The sequence below is a fragment of the Falco rusticolus genome, chromosome 5 (assembly GCF_015220075.1).
Source record: "Falco rusticolus isolate bFalRus1 chromosome 5, bFalRus1.pri, whole genome shotgun sequence".
In the NCBI taxonomy this organism is placed as follows: domain Eukaryota; kingdom Metazoa; phylum Chordata; class Aves; order Falconiformes; family Falconidae; genus Falco; species Falco rusticolus.
In genome coordinates this window covers 70,693,615-70,709,351 of record NC_051191.1, presented here as the reverse complement: position 1 = coordinate 70,709,351, position 15,737 = coordinate 70,693,615, and the positions used below count along the sequence as shown (strand labels likewise).

The 15,737-nt window shown below is 39.4% G+C and overlaps 1 protein-coding gene across 9 annotated transcripts in view; it reads left to right on the top strand.

Annotated features, from left to right (window-relative positions):
- SLC15A5 (solute carrier family 15 member 5) overlaps positions 1-15,737 on the top strand; it is an 85,611-nt gene that overhangs the window by 2,542 nt on the left and 67,332 nt on the right. For 2 of the 9 annotated variants that reach the window (XM_037387429.1, XM_037387428.1), the window contains exon 2: positions 12,913-13,032. The exons of 4 other annotated variants lie outside the window; for them this stretch is intronic. The gene's annotated coding sequence lies outside the window, so the exon portion shown is untranslated. 3 more of the 9 variants (XM_037387432.1, XM_037387431.1, XM_037387430.1) reach the window with 2 other exon arrangements.

Here is a 15,737-nt window from a genome sequence, read left to right as displayed (position 1 = left end):
GAATAAAGAAAAAGAAAAATAGAAAAAAAAAGAAAAGAAAAAAGGGGAGGGGAGGGGAGGGGAGGGGAGGGAAGGGAAGGGAAGGGAAGGGAAGGGAAGGGAAGGGAAGGGAAGGGAAGGGAAGGGAAGGGAAGGGAAGGGAAGGGAAGGGAAGGGAAGGGAAGGGAAGGGAAGGGAAGGGAGAAAAAAAGGAAAAAAGGAAGAAAAGAAGAAAATAAGGGAAGAGTAGAGAAAAGAAAACAAAAGGAAATAAAAGATAAAAGACAAAAAAGGAGAAAAAGAGAAAGGAAAAATAAGGATAAAGGAAAGACAGAAAGAAGTTAAAGATAGAAAGGGAAGGAGAAAGTAAGAAAAGAAACAAGAAAAGGAGCCATTATTTCTTGTTGACCCTGAACCACTTAAGAGTTGGGGGGAGTCTAAGCAGAGTGCAAAACTAGGGCCATAGTTAGTAAAGCAGTAGTGAACTTGTGCTCAAGGTCTATTTTCTTCTCAAAGTTCGGTAGCAGCATAAAGTGTCTGTAGAACATTTGAAAACTGCTGTGATCTAAGTGAGGTTGGATACATAACTGTGGTGATAGTTGCTCCTGAGGGGCCCATTCTCACAGTCCTTACTCATGTGAATTGTCCCTTCGATGCTAATAGCATCACTCTTGTAAATCAGGGATGCCATATCAGCCCAATGCCCAGGGTTATACTGATCATGAAGGGCTTGATCTTGCAAACCTCATTCATGTGAGCAACCCTTTTTCATGACAATTTTCCCACTGACTTGAACTATCCATATAGCCAGAGACAGTAGAATCAGGACACAAATTTAGGGTCAGCATAAAAGTAGGAATACAAGAGTTTTTCATTTAACCTCCAGCAAGGAATAGATACTTCCCAAGAAGGCCAGATAAATGCAATTATTCTCTTTTGACTGCAGGGAAGGGGAGGGAGAGGCATGTATTGATCAGCCTTGTTCCATCCTGTCTGCTTCTCTGACTGCATTTATTCACCATAATTAGAGTGATAAAGAAGGTACCAACAATACATTTTCACCATACCTGAAGTTTTTGTTCACCACCCCTTTGTTAATATAAATTAGTTGTTTCCTCAAATAGCTTTTCTGTAAAATTGACAAATTTTGCCTCCTGCATTAAATAAGCCATTGATTTATAAAGTAAAACAAATCATGAACACTAAGATTCATTCCATATTTTAACTTAAAATCTGAAGTACTCTTTAAATTCAAAAAGGGAAATGTTACAAAAATGTTTAGTATAACGGACCTGAGTCAGTTTTTGTGCTACTCCATTAAAACCTACACCCTCTGGTTAGAAAGCACTTTCACAATATCAGATGTTGACACCTATGTAATTTTGCTGTGATTCACATGCTTTTGCTTCAGAAGATCTCAAACTGCTGTCTGGTTGCTCTGGGGAACTGCTTCAAAAACAGCAAGAAAGGATCTTTCTTTAGTTAGAAATGCTTCCTGCTGGGTGTAGCTCAGTGAAGGCTTCTCTGGCATAAGCTGCCTTTTCATTGAGCTTCTAACTTCAAAACAGCTGTGTCCATCCATCTGTCTCTTTTATTCACACCACTGTTTGGAGGACAACAGTTGTCAGTATTCGACTTCAGTGTTCTTTTAGAATTCCAGATGCTCACATGTGAGACAGAAACAATAGTACATGGTTTAAGTGACCAGTCACAGTGGTTGGTGACCAACAGGCAGTGAGAGGAGGTGAAAGAATACAATCTCCACAGAGCACAAGAGCAGAAATTTCTGCTGATTGTCTGCTCAGTTATACATCACTAATACATTATTCAAAAACCCCACAATGCTCATTTACCGGTCATTTAAGGAGACAATGAGTAAGGTTATCCTCTAAAGTTGCTTACTCTTCCATCAAGTAGCACCATTCCTACAAGGAACATGCAAGCCAAGGATCAAAAGTCAGGGGACGGACATACCATAAGAAGTACTCCAACAGATGGAAAGTACCTGTAGACTGTTGCCCTACACAGCTTGATGTCCCAGTTGAGGAACAACTCAGAAAGGGACTGGAGGGCATATAGGCAAACCTTTTCAGTAGATCTATGTATAAGCACATCATGGACCATTTTTTTGCCTTGAATCCTCTTTCACTGCATATGAATACTGCAGCAATGGTCTCGCTTCTGCAAATAAGTCTGCAGCACAGAACTGCCTTTGCAGCTGACAGTAATGCGTATGTGATGAGGTATTTAAAGTCCTGTGCTGTACTGAAGGGAAAGGGGCATTAACCTCAGCTTTTGTGATGCTATTTGGTCTGTACAATTGTTTTTATTAGTAAAGCAAGATATTGTAGATTATTAAAGGCCATGTGAGGGTTGATATCATAATGCTCAGATATGCCAATAAAACAGATTTTGCAGACACCATAGTACGTTACTTTTAAGCTAATCCAGTGAGAAGTTATTTGTTAAGCATTATTAAATACAGCTTGCAGAACAAAATCTGATCCTTTAAAATAATACTGAAGTAGCAGAAGAAAAAAAAATATTCATTATAAACCCAGAAAGGTTATCAAGTTTCACTTCACAGATTGAACAAAGTAGAGAGAGCAAAATGATTTTTAAGCCATTGAGGTTTTAATCATTAGTAGAAGCATCCAGTAGTTTTTCCTTGTTCCTGTACTACTATTCTGCTCTAGAGCCATGAGAAAATTATTAAGCTGGAGACCAAACTGGAATATTTTTTGCTACAGTACCACTCCAGATGCACACAGAAGGCATACAATCAGTTGGAGTGAGCTGCTGAGAAGACAGAGATGATAAAAAGTATCTAGCAATAAGTTGCCAAGGTATCTCTATAGACAAGAGATTCCTGGAAACAAGCAAAAGCTTTACAGATGGAGATATGTGTAGACATACAGACCTGGTGTGTCTATAAAAAAATAGGTAAAGTTATAAAGTTAACTTTTAAAATACTCCCAGATCGTACTGTGAGATTTTTGTACTCGTGTAGATGTAGGTATTTAGACAGTGAAAGAGCTAGGTCCTGTGGATTGAAGCAAGCTCATTTTTCCATGAGAGTACAAAACCACCCTATGATGGTCTGAACCTTTGGTCACTGCTAATCTTAACTGGATTCCTATCACAGTTGAATGTCAATAGGCTAAATGTTCCTGTTGCTTATTATTAGTCATGTAAAATTGGAGTTTCTTTACACTTTATTTGTATGTATGTATCACTGATGGGATGTGAACCATGTTTAGCTAGTGAAACAGCTTCTGCCTGGCAGTTTGGAGATGCTTTTGAGAGCTGAAGGTGAGAAAGGAGAGGTACACTCTTGCACAGGTGTTTATTTTTGAGGAGTAACCATCTGAAAGAAAGAACTTAAGTGTTCCATATAAGCAAGATACTGATCAGTAATAATTCCCTCTTGCCAACATGTATCACTGATCTGGTGGTAGGATGGCAGGTGGAGTTCTGTAGAAGTACTAGATAGAGGATGTGGGGAGAAGAAATGCCCCCCAGATTTTGGGTGTCTGTTATTATCCTGCAAGAAGTGAAGGCTAAAGATTCCTGCCCTCAGCAATTCAGCTGTCTCCAACTCACAGACTGAAAGAAGTTGTGTAATGAATGCAAAGTGAGTACATTCCGCTCCCTGAGGAAAGAGTGCCCAAAGTGTGCTTGCTTGGGAGTTAAATTTGTGTGTGAGTTGTTCTTATGTAAGGGTTAAGAGGCAGGCTGTGTAGTCAGTGTGAGCCAAACGTCATTGTTTTGAAAAAAATCAATTATCTGCAATTATAGGCCCTACTCCAACAGTACTTTTGCAGTATGCAGAGCCTTCCCAGGTAGCACAGCTATTTTTGTTAGCAACCTCCCCTCCCCCAGCTCTCTGTACAGAGCCAAGTTTAGAGTCAGCAAAATTACTTGGAACCAGCACATTTTATCCCCAACAGGCCAACAAACCACAATTAAACTGTATTACCATACATTATGCTTTAAAGGGGTTCCTTTACTGCAGTATGTAAAAGTCTGTAAGGAGAAACAGAGGGGGAAAGAAGATGACAAACATTTCGCTTGTAATGGGTTAAAGTCCTCCCTGATGTAAGTTCATTGACTTCAGTTGGCAAGGGATGAATACAGACAATTCAATATTTAACAATCAGCAACTTTTGCTTAGTCAGCAAGAAAAGGAACAATTTAAGGTCCAGAGCCTTCCCTGTGCTCTTTCTGTCTTCCTGAATCTTCACTTGGTTGCTGTAGCTCTCTGCTAACAGGAACGACACTCTGCAGGGTTGGCTGTTGGGTATTTTCTGCTGTGGTGCAAGATTACTCCTCATGGTTTTATGGTGCAGCAGTAGACTTTAATAGTCACCTGAGGCAATTATTCAGATACTGTATTGTGCAGTCAGATTGCTTTTGAACAGCTGCAGAAATACTTAGCAGAGACATACTCCCTGAAGTCCTGGGATGGGAAATAAAAACAAACAAACCACAACAGCAAGACAAGAGTCTGTCTCTTACTCTGTCTTTTAGCTTGTAAAAAAGGAATTGTGGAAGTGATTTAAAACTTAATTGAGACAGAGAGCACTTTTCATTTAGTGGTCCATATCACATCCAGTAATAACAGGCTACAAAGTCTATACCCTTCGCTACTCAAACACAAATTCTCTTTGGGTAGAGTTGTGACCCAGTGTATGGTGCTTTGCAAGGCAATTCTCATTAAAAAGACAAAGAGGTGATAAGATAGGGATACAATTATTCTCTCCAGTAGTAATGATCTTTGGTGCAATCCCATTGACATGGAACATCACAAAATCATACATTCCTCTAGTAGAAATAGTTCTCATAGCTTCAGCCTTGTAATTCTGATGAGTACTATGCCTTAACAAAAATACCATTCTTTTCTTTCCCCCAAGCCATGATAACCAGTGTTTCTCTGTTACACTGTGTTGCAACTAATTAATTTTCCTGCCATTGCAATTCTAACTAGTCCTGGTGAAAAAGTTTTGGCCAATATAACATATTGTGGCTTAGCCTGGTGCTCTATGTTGTTTCAAGTCTCACTTGGGATATTCAGATGCACTGTCTAGCTTGAATAAAGAGTGCTCATAAACACAGAAAATTTTATGGAATCTCTTAATAGCTGTCTGGTCATCAAATCCTGCCTCCAGCTCTGGACTCCAGAGTATCTGGCAGCATAGCAGACGGAGAGAAGGACTTTTGTTGGGTTTGATGTCTAGGAAGTATCCCTGCTACTGTTTTTCTGCAGAAGGATCCATGCTACTGTTTCTCCTGGAGATGGACAGCTGACGGGCGCTCAGTAGGCTCTCCTAACCCACTCCTCCACTGCATCATAACCACTTTTCTCTTAAGACACAGTTTGAACATTTCCTCAGCATTTTGACCCTTTAGGCAAAGTCAAGCTGGGACAATGTTTTGTACTAAATACAGTGCCTGATATGTTGGGAATTTAGTGGCTGAAAGACTGCTTGTTCACTTTTACTGATGTGTGCTTCAGTGAAGTTGCTCTTGATTTATAGCTGGATAAGCAAAATCAGAATCAGACCCTTGCTGCTCATTTCTGTGGGAGCAGGACTGGGCCTTATGTGCTCTTGTGCTCATTATATACCTCAGCATCAAGTCTCAGAGCTTTGATTCATAGAGTTCTCTTTAATTTGGTACATGCAGGCTTCCCGACTAGATCACATAGCAGCAGGATAACAATCCTCATGAGAGCATTTCAGTTTGAGAAATTCATGAAGAGGGTGACTTTGCTGCTTACTTTCAATGACACTTGTGGAATAGGAAAGAGAAGAAGTGAATGAAATGGAATTGCCAGCCTGTTTCAAAATGTATGCTCTGTTGTACAGCAGATGACAAATAGCATCCTCAATAAAATAGTTCTGGTAGCTGTGCAAGTTTTTGTTGTGTTGTTTTTTCCCCACTGTAATCTGTCTTTTCACATTTAGGGCAAGTTTTTCTTACCTGCATGCACTGCACATGGGAGCTCTGCAATACTACTCCCTTGTGCCCTTCTGCAGAGAAGGTATCCACAGGCCTTGCCTGGGGTGAATGTAAGCAGGAGGAACAGAGCCTCTTTCTGCCATGCAGCAGAGAAAGTCCTTGAATTCACCCCTTTTCTCCTCCCATCTCCAGCACTCTGACCAAGAGTGTTGAATTCAGAGCAGGAGAGAAGTTGTCGCATTGTGAGACGTTACATATCTAGGGCAGGTCACTTCTCATGGAGCAAAACCAGGTTCCTTCCTGCTGCTTTTCCAAGCCATGAAAAGGCATATGTGCCTCCTTACTGGGAAGGATTGCAAAGCAGTACCTCGCCTTCCTTCAGCAGAGATGAGCCACTCTCCTATTGGCTAAGGCATATTACTATATATCTGGGTATATTGAAGTTGAGGGAAAAATACATCTTTGACAGGAGCTATAGTGAATCATAGATATATGTATACGTTTTAAATGACTGTAGGAGCTCTGCAACTGGCAAGGACAAGAAAGTGTGCCTAAAAGAAAAATAACCAGCTTTCTACTTTGAGGACAGCAGGGGTTTTTCCCCTTTCCATGGAAGATTGGCTTCCCAGACTGGTAGCTGCACACCAAGAATATTTGAAATAGAGCTCCTGATGCTCTTCACCCCATCCTAATTTCCACACAGACACGTATTTGCAAAGGGCAGTATTGGCCTCTAATGGTACCATGAACTGTCTTTGTACAAGAAAAAGTACTTTTGTGTGAAGCTGAGTAAGGAATTTTTGTGGAATTACATGTTGAAAAGAGTTGGAGAAACGTGGTTGACTATCCTAAGAACAGACAAAGTGAATGTACCTGACATACATTCTCCTCCAAGTCGATGCCATATTGCCCTGGCAAAAGTGTCCCAGAGTATGCAGATCATGACCTAGACCTAACTCTAGTTAAATAAAGGAGCTACAAGAAGCTACAAACTGAAGATCTGTATTAATGCATCCTCATTTCAGAATTAGTTCATTTGCTTTGGTGGGTTTTCATTCCATCCTTACTGCTTCTTTTAAAAGGTTGTTTATTTGGTGATGTATTTAATTTCAGTGCCTCAAATTTCTGTATGTTTGTGTGCCCACACTGTTAGTGTTTGTGGGAGTGTGCTTGAAAGTGGTGCTTTTAGTAACAAAAAATAGTCATATGTGTATAGATTCAGTCATTTACTGCCTTGTCCAAGGACTTAATTTGTTTCTGTTTCATCAGATGATCTTACTGACAATTGTCAAAAAGTTATTCAATAGCAGTCAGCATGCCTTTTACGTATTTTCTTCCTGAAGCTTTATAGCCCATTTGAACTCAGAGAAATCATCTAGGAAACAGATCTCCAACAGAATGTTTTGAAAGCCTTCCTTAACCCTTTTAAGGACTTCATGTGTATATATATATTTATGTTTTGTGCTGTACTGTTCAGACTCTGCAAGGGATCGTGAATAATAATCATCTTGCTTAGCTGTGCACAGTATGGAGCACTGTACATACAGTCACACTGAGCCCAGTTATGCTGTAGTTCATGAGATACAAAGCTGATTCAATAATAATAATGTGGTTTATACTAGCCAAGTTCAATTTGTAATGCTTTGTACTGAGTAGAGTGTTACCTGATTAATCAGGTAACTAAATCTGAGGTGGGGCAGGCAAATGGCAATCTTCCTGGAAGGGCAGTTAACACTTGGTATGTTGCTCATCCCCTCCTTACTCCAAGGACAGGAATAGAAAAGCTTGTTATACCCACCTCAACAATGACCTGAATGAACTGCAAGAAGAGGTAAGAGAATAACCAGTCAAAGACGACAACTCAGTTCATGGATTCTCCTGTGAAGCCTGACAAAAATGTTGCTGCAACAGTCACATGCTGTCATTTGCTGGGAGGTGAACTAAGCCCCTGAACTTGTTTCAATGGCCAACTGAACAACTAATTGTCAGATGATGACTTTTGGTCACTAGCCATTTTGACGTTATGATAACAGAGATGAAGATTTGATGTTCCACTTCTACTATGTGGGTGGGCTTCATAAATGTCTCTGTGTGCAGTAGCTTTTGATCTTTTAGATTGTGATCCAAAGTCTACCAAAGTCAATGAAAAGACCAGCAACTTTAGACCTGTGTTTAGTAAATGTCAAATACCCTTTTCCAGGAAACTCTGTATCAAAAGGTAGTGAACTTCAAGTCCATGAATCATGGTCCTTCCACGAAATACATGGTCCTTCTAGCTCTATGTTGTCTAGACTTTGGTGACCAAGAAAACAGCAAATCATGTTGCATCTCAGTAGCTCTGTTGAAACCTGTTGCTGATGAGTACCACACCCAGGTGTTCACAGAGTGGATTTTATCAAAAGCATCTGTTGTAATACTTAATCCACCCTTACTGATGGGCAGCCTTTTGAAGAGGAAGCTTCAGACGTTGTGCTTACTCTAGGGTGGAAGCAGATTTCTGTCCTCCCTTGCTCTGAAACCAACTTATTTCTAGGCAGTTCTGCAAGATTTGCCCCTTAACTTCACAATGGTTACATAATTAACTTGGAACAGAGTTAAGTGACTATCTCTAGTTTGAGGGTGTAGTTTTTTTCGCACCCTTCTTTCATTTTTCTCAGCTGTTAGCACTGCACTGCATGACACACTCATGCAGTAGCCTTCCCAGTCTACAGCAGTCGAAGCTAACAGCTGTTCAGCAGCACAAATGAACCCCTTTATCTGCCCTGCATAACCTTGTAACCCAAGGACAGATTCTAGACCCATATATTTAAATTATGTGTACGCTCACCATTAGTTTTAGTTCATGTTTTCTTTAAATCCGTCATGAAGTTACTTCAGTCATTCTGAATTTTCAGGGGCCCTGTTTCAATTTTAGCCTCCAAAAAGCCTCTCTGAAATTGTGCCCACTCTAGTCTTGAGACCAGTTCAGAGACTCTTTCTTACCACTTTCTTGCCATGTAGTATTCTCTCTACTCTTCCCATGACAAGGCAGATAAATTGATATTGATGCTACATAAGGGAGGTCAAGGGCACTTTAATTACAGTGGCCTGGCTTGCCTGAATTCAGTCTTTCTGCTACTGGCCTCCCACAAAAGGTCCTGTTAAACTCTGTAGACATTCCCTTAATTCCATGAGCATCAGTGCAAGTTTTCTTCCTTTACTAAATTTTCCTGAATAAGCAAGCCACCTAGAAAATTTAATAACCTTTTACCATATGTTCAGAAACATGTGAAATATAACTATTGCTTAATGGACTGATGCTCACTTGAAGTCAAGTTCTTTGACTACCATGATTTTAGAACTAAGAGTAGTTGACTTGTGTCTTCCACTGCAATAGACCTGATCCAGATCCTATCAAAGTCAACAGAGTTTTTTGTCGAACTTGTAAGATGTGGCTCGCACTTTGCTGAAGTTGCTCACAAGAATTTCAATTATTTTTATGCTTTTGAAAAATAAGCTCAGTCACAAGTAGTGGTACCTCCTTTATACCTGAATTTTCCTAGTGATAAAGGAGATTGATAGAGTGGATGTTGAATGAGGAGGGCCTATCTGCGGTTTAACTCACAACTGCAGAGTGATAGCAATGCCATATTTCCTAAGAACTTTACCCTGCAACAGCTAGAGATAACTTATCAGAATAAACAACTATGGGACAAAGTTTCCATCTAGTAAGTCCATGCCAGCCAGGAATCTCAACATCTCTTATAAGGCAGCAAAATTAATTTTTCACTTCTGCACTTTTGTGCAATAGTTTTAACAAAGAATACTGGCCAGCTCCCTCTGTAAATTCAATAGAGAATTAAAGTTCATTGTATAACAATGGAAGGAAAGAGAAAATACTATTGTATTGTAATGCCTTTCTGCAGAATGAGTGGTGTTTAAAAAGTACTAGCCAGGGGGTTTCTTACAATCTTTTAGCAGTTTGATTTACATATCAGCAATGGTGGAGGATTAGGACAGGTTGTAATGAAACATGGTTTAATTTCTGCACTTTTGTTGTGGCATCAGTGCTCTAAATGTAGTATGCTTTATTAAAAATACATGAGTACTGTTATTTGATATTTTAACTGGAGCAGTAGCTACATGTTCCAGTTTAGCTAAGTGTTTTAAAGGCATAAAATAAACGTCAGACTGTCACCATACCTAGAAGTGGATGTATATGCTTAACTGTGCAATTGTATTAATGTCAATCATGTGTATATTGTGCACATATTTAGACATGACCTTAACTCATTGCAAGATTCAGGCTTACATTAAAGCAGTAGTAATATTTTATTTTTTTTTTTGCTTTTACTACTAGTTTAACAAGCAATAAGAAATGGTGGAGGGAAGATTCAAAGGTTATAGTCTATGCATGTTGAGGCCTGATTATGTACTGCACAACCTAGTGATGATCGCTGTTACTTTCATGGAAATACCTGAAAGAAACTGCAGAGCAATTTGGGTAGAAGGAGTTCAGATATTTATGGAGTCTCCCTGTGTTGGCCTTATGGGTGCTGAGCAACTTGAACTTTTCCCACAGTGCTTAACTTCTTTACAAACCTGCGGGTGTTAACTTAAGCAATTCAGCATTGTTGATTCTTGTGATCATGTTGTAAGTTCTTTATTAGTTGGTGTTTTTCCTGATATCCAAATCCTTCAGGCAGGTGAATCCATGAGAATTTCTCTTGGTAATCCTTTGTGCTAATAGGGGAGGAGGGAGTTAAAAAATGTGGCCAAGTACAGCTCTAAAGGTCAAACTAACAGAACACATAACACCGAGAAACAACACTCTCATTTAAAAAAAGGAAAATCCATTATAAATATTTTCACTTACAGACTTGGCTTTTTCTAGATCTGATTTTTTGTTTTAATTGTTTTTTTTCCTGAATCAGTTGTTTTGGTTTCAGCTTGGGTCAAAGGTTTGGCAACTGTTTCCCCTCATTTTTATTTTGATTAGACTATCCCTGATTTTTATATTCTCTATTAAAAGAATATTAAAACCCTGCAGATTCTACAAGGTCTACTTTTCTGGTCAGTACAGAGTGCCTTCACATCACATCGCTTTTAATGGAAATTAATTGTATCGCGCCTATAGACCTTGGAGCAATTTTGTAGATATTAGATTCTTAGACATCTGTGGTGTTTTATTATTGATTAAAAAATGAGAGGAAATCTTATGGCTTAAGACCTTGTGCTGGGATTTATGAATTACTTTTTTTCCTATGTGACCCTTGGCAGGTCATTGAATCTGTCTTTCAGTTTTCCATCCGTGAAGCAGGGAATAATGATGATTTTCTGCTGCTGCTCTTTGTCTATCATGCCTACTTAAATAGTTTGCTCTTTGGAATAGGCCTTGTTACTTGCTAGTGCAAAGAAATCTCATTCTGAGTTAGGATCTGGAGCTGCAATACAAATAATTAATATCAGCATTAAACAGTCAAAGGTACATCCAAGATGCATTTGGCCTGAGGCCCACACAGTTCTTAAAATGATGGATTTTTAATTGATTATTTGGAATGAGACCTTTTCTCAGACTAGCTAAATTGCTTAAGACCCACGCGCGCTAGCTATATTTAGAGGCGAGGAGGTGGCAGAGTAATTCTTAAAGTGCTGTGTTTCTAATAACCCAGGTGAGTGACAGTCTGTGAGTGCTGCCTCTTTTAAAACAAACATGACTCACAGCCCCCAGGCGGCAAGCATGTGCAGGTTAGAAATTGTATTGAACTGTCCACATTCAAGAAACAATGAAATACAGCCATAATCATAAACATTTAATTTAATAATTTCAGGTTAGTACAAGAGGGTAGGTGTACTCATGGCTTGGTATCTATAATAGCAAAATGCAAAAAGGCTGTGTAAAATCGGGGCAGAGGGGGTTAAGGTGAGTCTGGAGTAAACATGGCAATATTTTCATCCCGCGGCACACCCTGATGCTTTCAGAAAGCAGACATGTAAGAACATCAGACATTGGTAAGAATTCTGCAGAAACTACATCTTTACAAGAATAAGATTATCTCCAGTGTCCAAGTCAAAGGCAAAATGTAAATGGCGTTCTAGATGCATTGACATTTAATTCTCATTGAAACAGACTCCACACACACATGGCTGTTTCCCAGGTATTTCTTGTCCCAAACAGTTACTAGCACCTATGAATGATCTTTCTGTCTCTCAGAGACCATACATGGTGAAATGAAGCTATGCCCTTAGAAACTGCCAGGGAGGTGCAAGGGAGTGAGTACCACCCTAGCCTTTTCACAGCTCTGACCAAAGCTAAAAATAAGCAGCAAAACAGGGAGAAGCCAGTTTCCCAGTGGGAGAAGAATACTGCTGTCATCGTGAAAGATGTGTTATGTCACTTGTGTTCCTGGGAACAATGGGTCCAAGTGATTCTTACTTTGTGTCCTAAGCTTGTCACTGACCTTGGCACCCAGCCACGTTGCGCTGTTTTCTGTGAGATTACCCAAGGCAAGCTCATCTCTGGGAATATAAAACTATTGCCAGGAACTCCCACTGATGCAACAACATTCTTTCATCACAAGCTGCAAAGTTAAAAGCACATTTTAGTCTTAAATGCAATAACAACCCTTGGCCAGGCTCTGGAATAGCTGCATCTTTTCACAGCAGATTCTCATTAAAGAACTTAATGGCTACATGAAAAATGAAACCAGTTCTAACTACTTACCTTCTTAAGGTAGTTTCACTAGAAATTAGATATGGTTCTTCTTCCCCCAAATCATTGCCTCTTTTTTAATAAATCATGTTTTATTCCCAAGAATTTGTATTGGGTGAACATGAAGCAACATTTTTGTGTAGCCAGTTAGTGCAGCACATGTAACAGCACTGAAAACAAGTTAGGTCGAAGATGCATTGCAAAGACTTTGAGCCAGAGTTTCCTCACCTCCTTGCTTCCTTTAGAGCAAACACAAAACTGATTTTTTATTTGCCTCCTAGGGCTGTTTCTTATCATTGAAGCCAGCGACAGTTGGAGAGCTAGGCATAACACCTGCTTAACAGCAAGTGCACACCCAGCTCTGCTACTGCTAATGAAAATTCCTCATGTCAAAAAATCAGGTAAACATTACTTAGTGGTTTTGCACCAGACTAGGAACCTGTGCACTTCAAAACATCTTCTTCATGTGGACTTGAGGGAGCCTGACAGCCCTGGAAAATAAAAGACCCAGCACCATGCAGCAAGGAGTTGGTAATAGAAGATGTTCAGTGTCCTCCTACCTATCTGCAAACATGCCTTCAACTCTGACCCACTTTCCTGCGTGGTCTCATGTGATTCTTCCTCTTTTTAAGATTTGCATGTGTAAATAACTGAATAATACTTATATATAATCTCCTCCTTCAATATAAATAGGCTGCCAAGCTCTGAAGCTACCAGGGTGTACTAGATATGAGGTTCATCTGGTTCCTGGGGGTTTTATACAAGCTAAGATCAGCTTAATGAAAGTATGGGAAGACTGAGAATGAGTAATATCTGCAATGTGTAGTGCTTTATGTAATACCTCTTTAACTGGCAGTATTTCGTTCAAGCTATTGCCTAAGATTCAGATTCTGTTCTTCTTTCAGAAGTTCCTTTATTTCCACACCAGTACAGTTTAACTATTTATTTACAACTAACCAAACTGAACTACTCATTGTCATTGTCAGTTTAGGCTGGTCAGTTTACGGTTGGTAAATGTCTGAAGTATAAAATTTAACATCTTTTCCAAACATTTGTTCCTCAAAATCATAATTCTATGTATAATTTTCATTGTCTGCATAAATATCCAGTCCCTTCTTGTATCTTGTCAAGTTCGTGGCTTCCAAGACAAATTAATTTCAAAGTCCAATTATATGCTGAGTAAAAAAGTTTTAATTTTCCAGGGTTGAATTTTATTCTTCCTAATGGCATTGAATTGAATTTGTCTTTTGATTCTGTATTATGACACTGTGAGAAAATAAGCTCCCTATATCTTAGCTACTGATACACACTTTCAGGATTATCTGTTTTATAAAGGGCAGTGTTATTATCCTTATTTAAATAAGAGGCAACAGTTTCAGGGATAGATGCAGTGATTAACAGATGAATCATACATTTTGAGTTAATATTCTTGGGTTTTTTTCCTTTCTAAATATTTGCTACTATCACAACCAACTTCCAAGAAAGGCTTTCATCCGCTGCCTGTGACCCCACAACCCCCTTCCCCTGCTTTACCTGCCATAGTGAGCCCTTCTCTTCCAACCACACTGACTCCAAAGTCCAATAGAAGCAGTGGAAGATTCCCATTGATTGCAGGAAGCCTGCAATCAGGTCATGGTGACATGCAGTGTTAAAGGGACAGGTTTTTTGTTTTGTTTTGTTATGTTTGTTTTGGGGTTTTTTTTCCTCCTTCTAACTTAGCCTGAGAAGATTTGGTGCCGTTTCCAAACTGGTCCAGTCTCTCTGCCCAGGATTTAGTTTTATTAATGTATGTAGAAAAAGTATAATACATGAGGTGATCTTTTCTCCTAAACCCAGGTTTGTTTCAGTGTCTGTTTATTCCCTTTAAGTTTCTACTTAATAGGCTGTTACCCTGAGTTGTAGCTTCTGTTTCCTACAAGAAGTAACTTGCCTCATTTGTCTGCCCCCATGATACAGGACTTTTCTCCTGAAATCATATCCCATACAAGCCATTAGTCTCATCAGTCTGACTCCTGAGGAAGCTGATAAATCAACAGTAATCCAAACTCCAGCCTCCCATCAAGTGCCAGCCTATGTCAAAGGGCATGCTGTTCTGTGTAATGAGCTCTGCCCTGGGAGGACAGAGAAAATACAGCTTGATAGTTGATGAACGTTTGAGATTCCTTCTCCTTCTGAGCAGGATTGTGATTTTCCCACATTTCAGTAAAATACTTAAAAGCTAATTTAGTCAGTGTGGTGGTGGTGGTTAGATGTGCATGCTTGACCACTAAAAACTGAACTGGCAAGCTACACGCTCCTTTCTCCTTAAAGTCACTTAAGAGAAGGGGAAATGATTATCTAGAGTGAGCTGTCAACCCTTATGCCAGCTTTCCTCCTGATATGATTTATAAAACAGCTAAGATAACCTCTGGGGGGGAGCTTTGCAATGGAAATAGCAAGTGATTCTTATTCTAATGAACATAACACTGTCACAAGTTTAAAGTTCAAATCTGAGGTACGAAGGTTTGGGGGGGAAAAAAGAGCCTGTAAAATATGAATGTGACAGCATATGTGTTCCTTGCCTGCACAGTGTATGAAACAGGAGAAACAGGCAAACTTTATTTTTCTAATGAGGTTTAAAATATTTTTCAGTCTTTATCAGACAGAAATTCCTCAATACTGGTTGGTTTTTTTGTTGCAGGTTTTGGGGGTTTTTTTGCTTCACGCTCTCCTCAGTTGAGACAAGGCATTTTTCTCAGAGTAAGTTTGTGCCTTTGGTCCTTCAGCATTGCAAAGTGTCCTGTCACAACTGGCACTCATTAAATAAGCCTTTGTTGGTAGCTGCAGCCAACAGGCAGAAGGCTGAATGGACTACAGGAATTTAAACTCCTGGAGGAGGCTTGTCCTGATCAGCATTTAGAAATGCCAAATGAGGATTTATTGGAGAACTTATTTCTTCCCATTCTGTTAAAAAAAAAAAAAAAAACCAAAAACAAAAAAACAGGAAAAGAAAGAATCCCATTACTGGGTATCTGACAGCTTTCACGGGTATCTAGCCTACTTCAGAACTGCTTTAAAAATAAAAACAGACCCCTTCCTAGAAACTGTTACATGAAAGAAAAAAAAA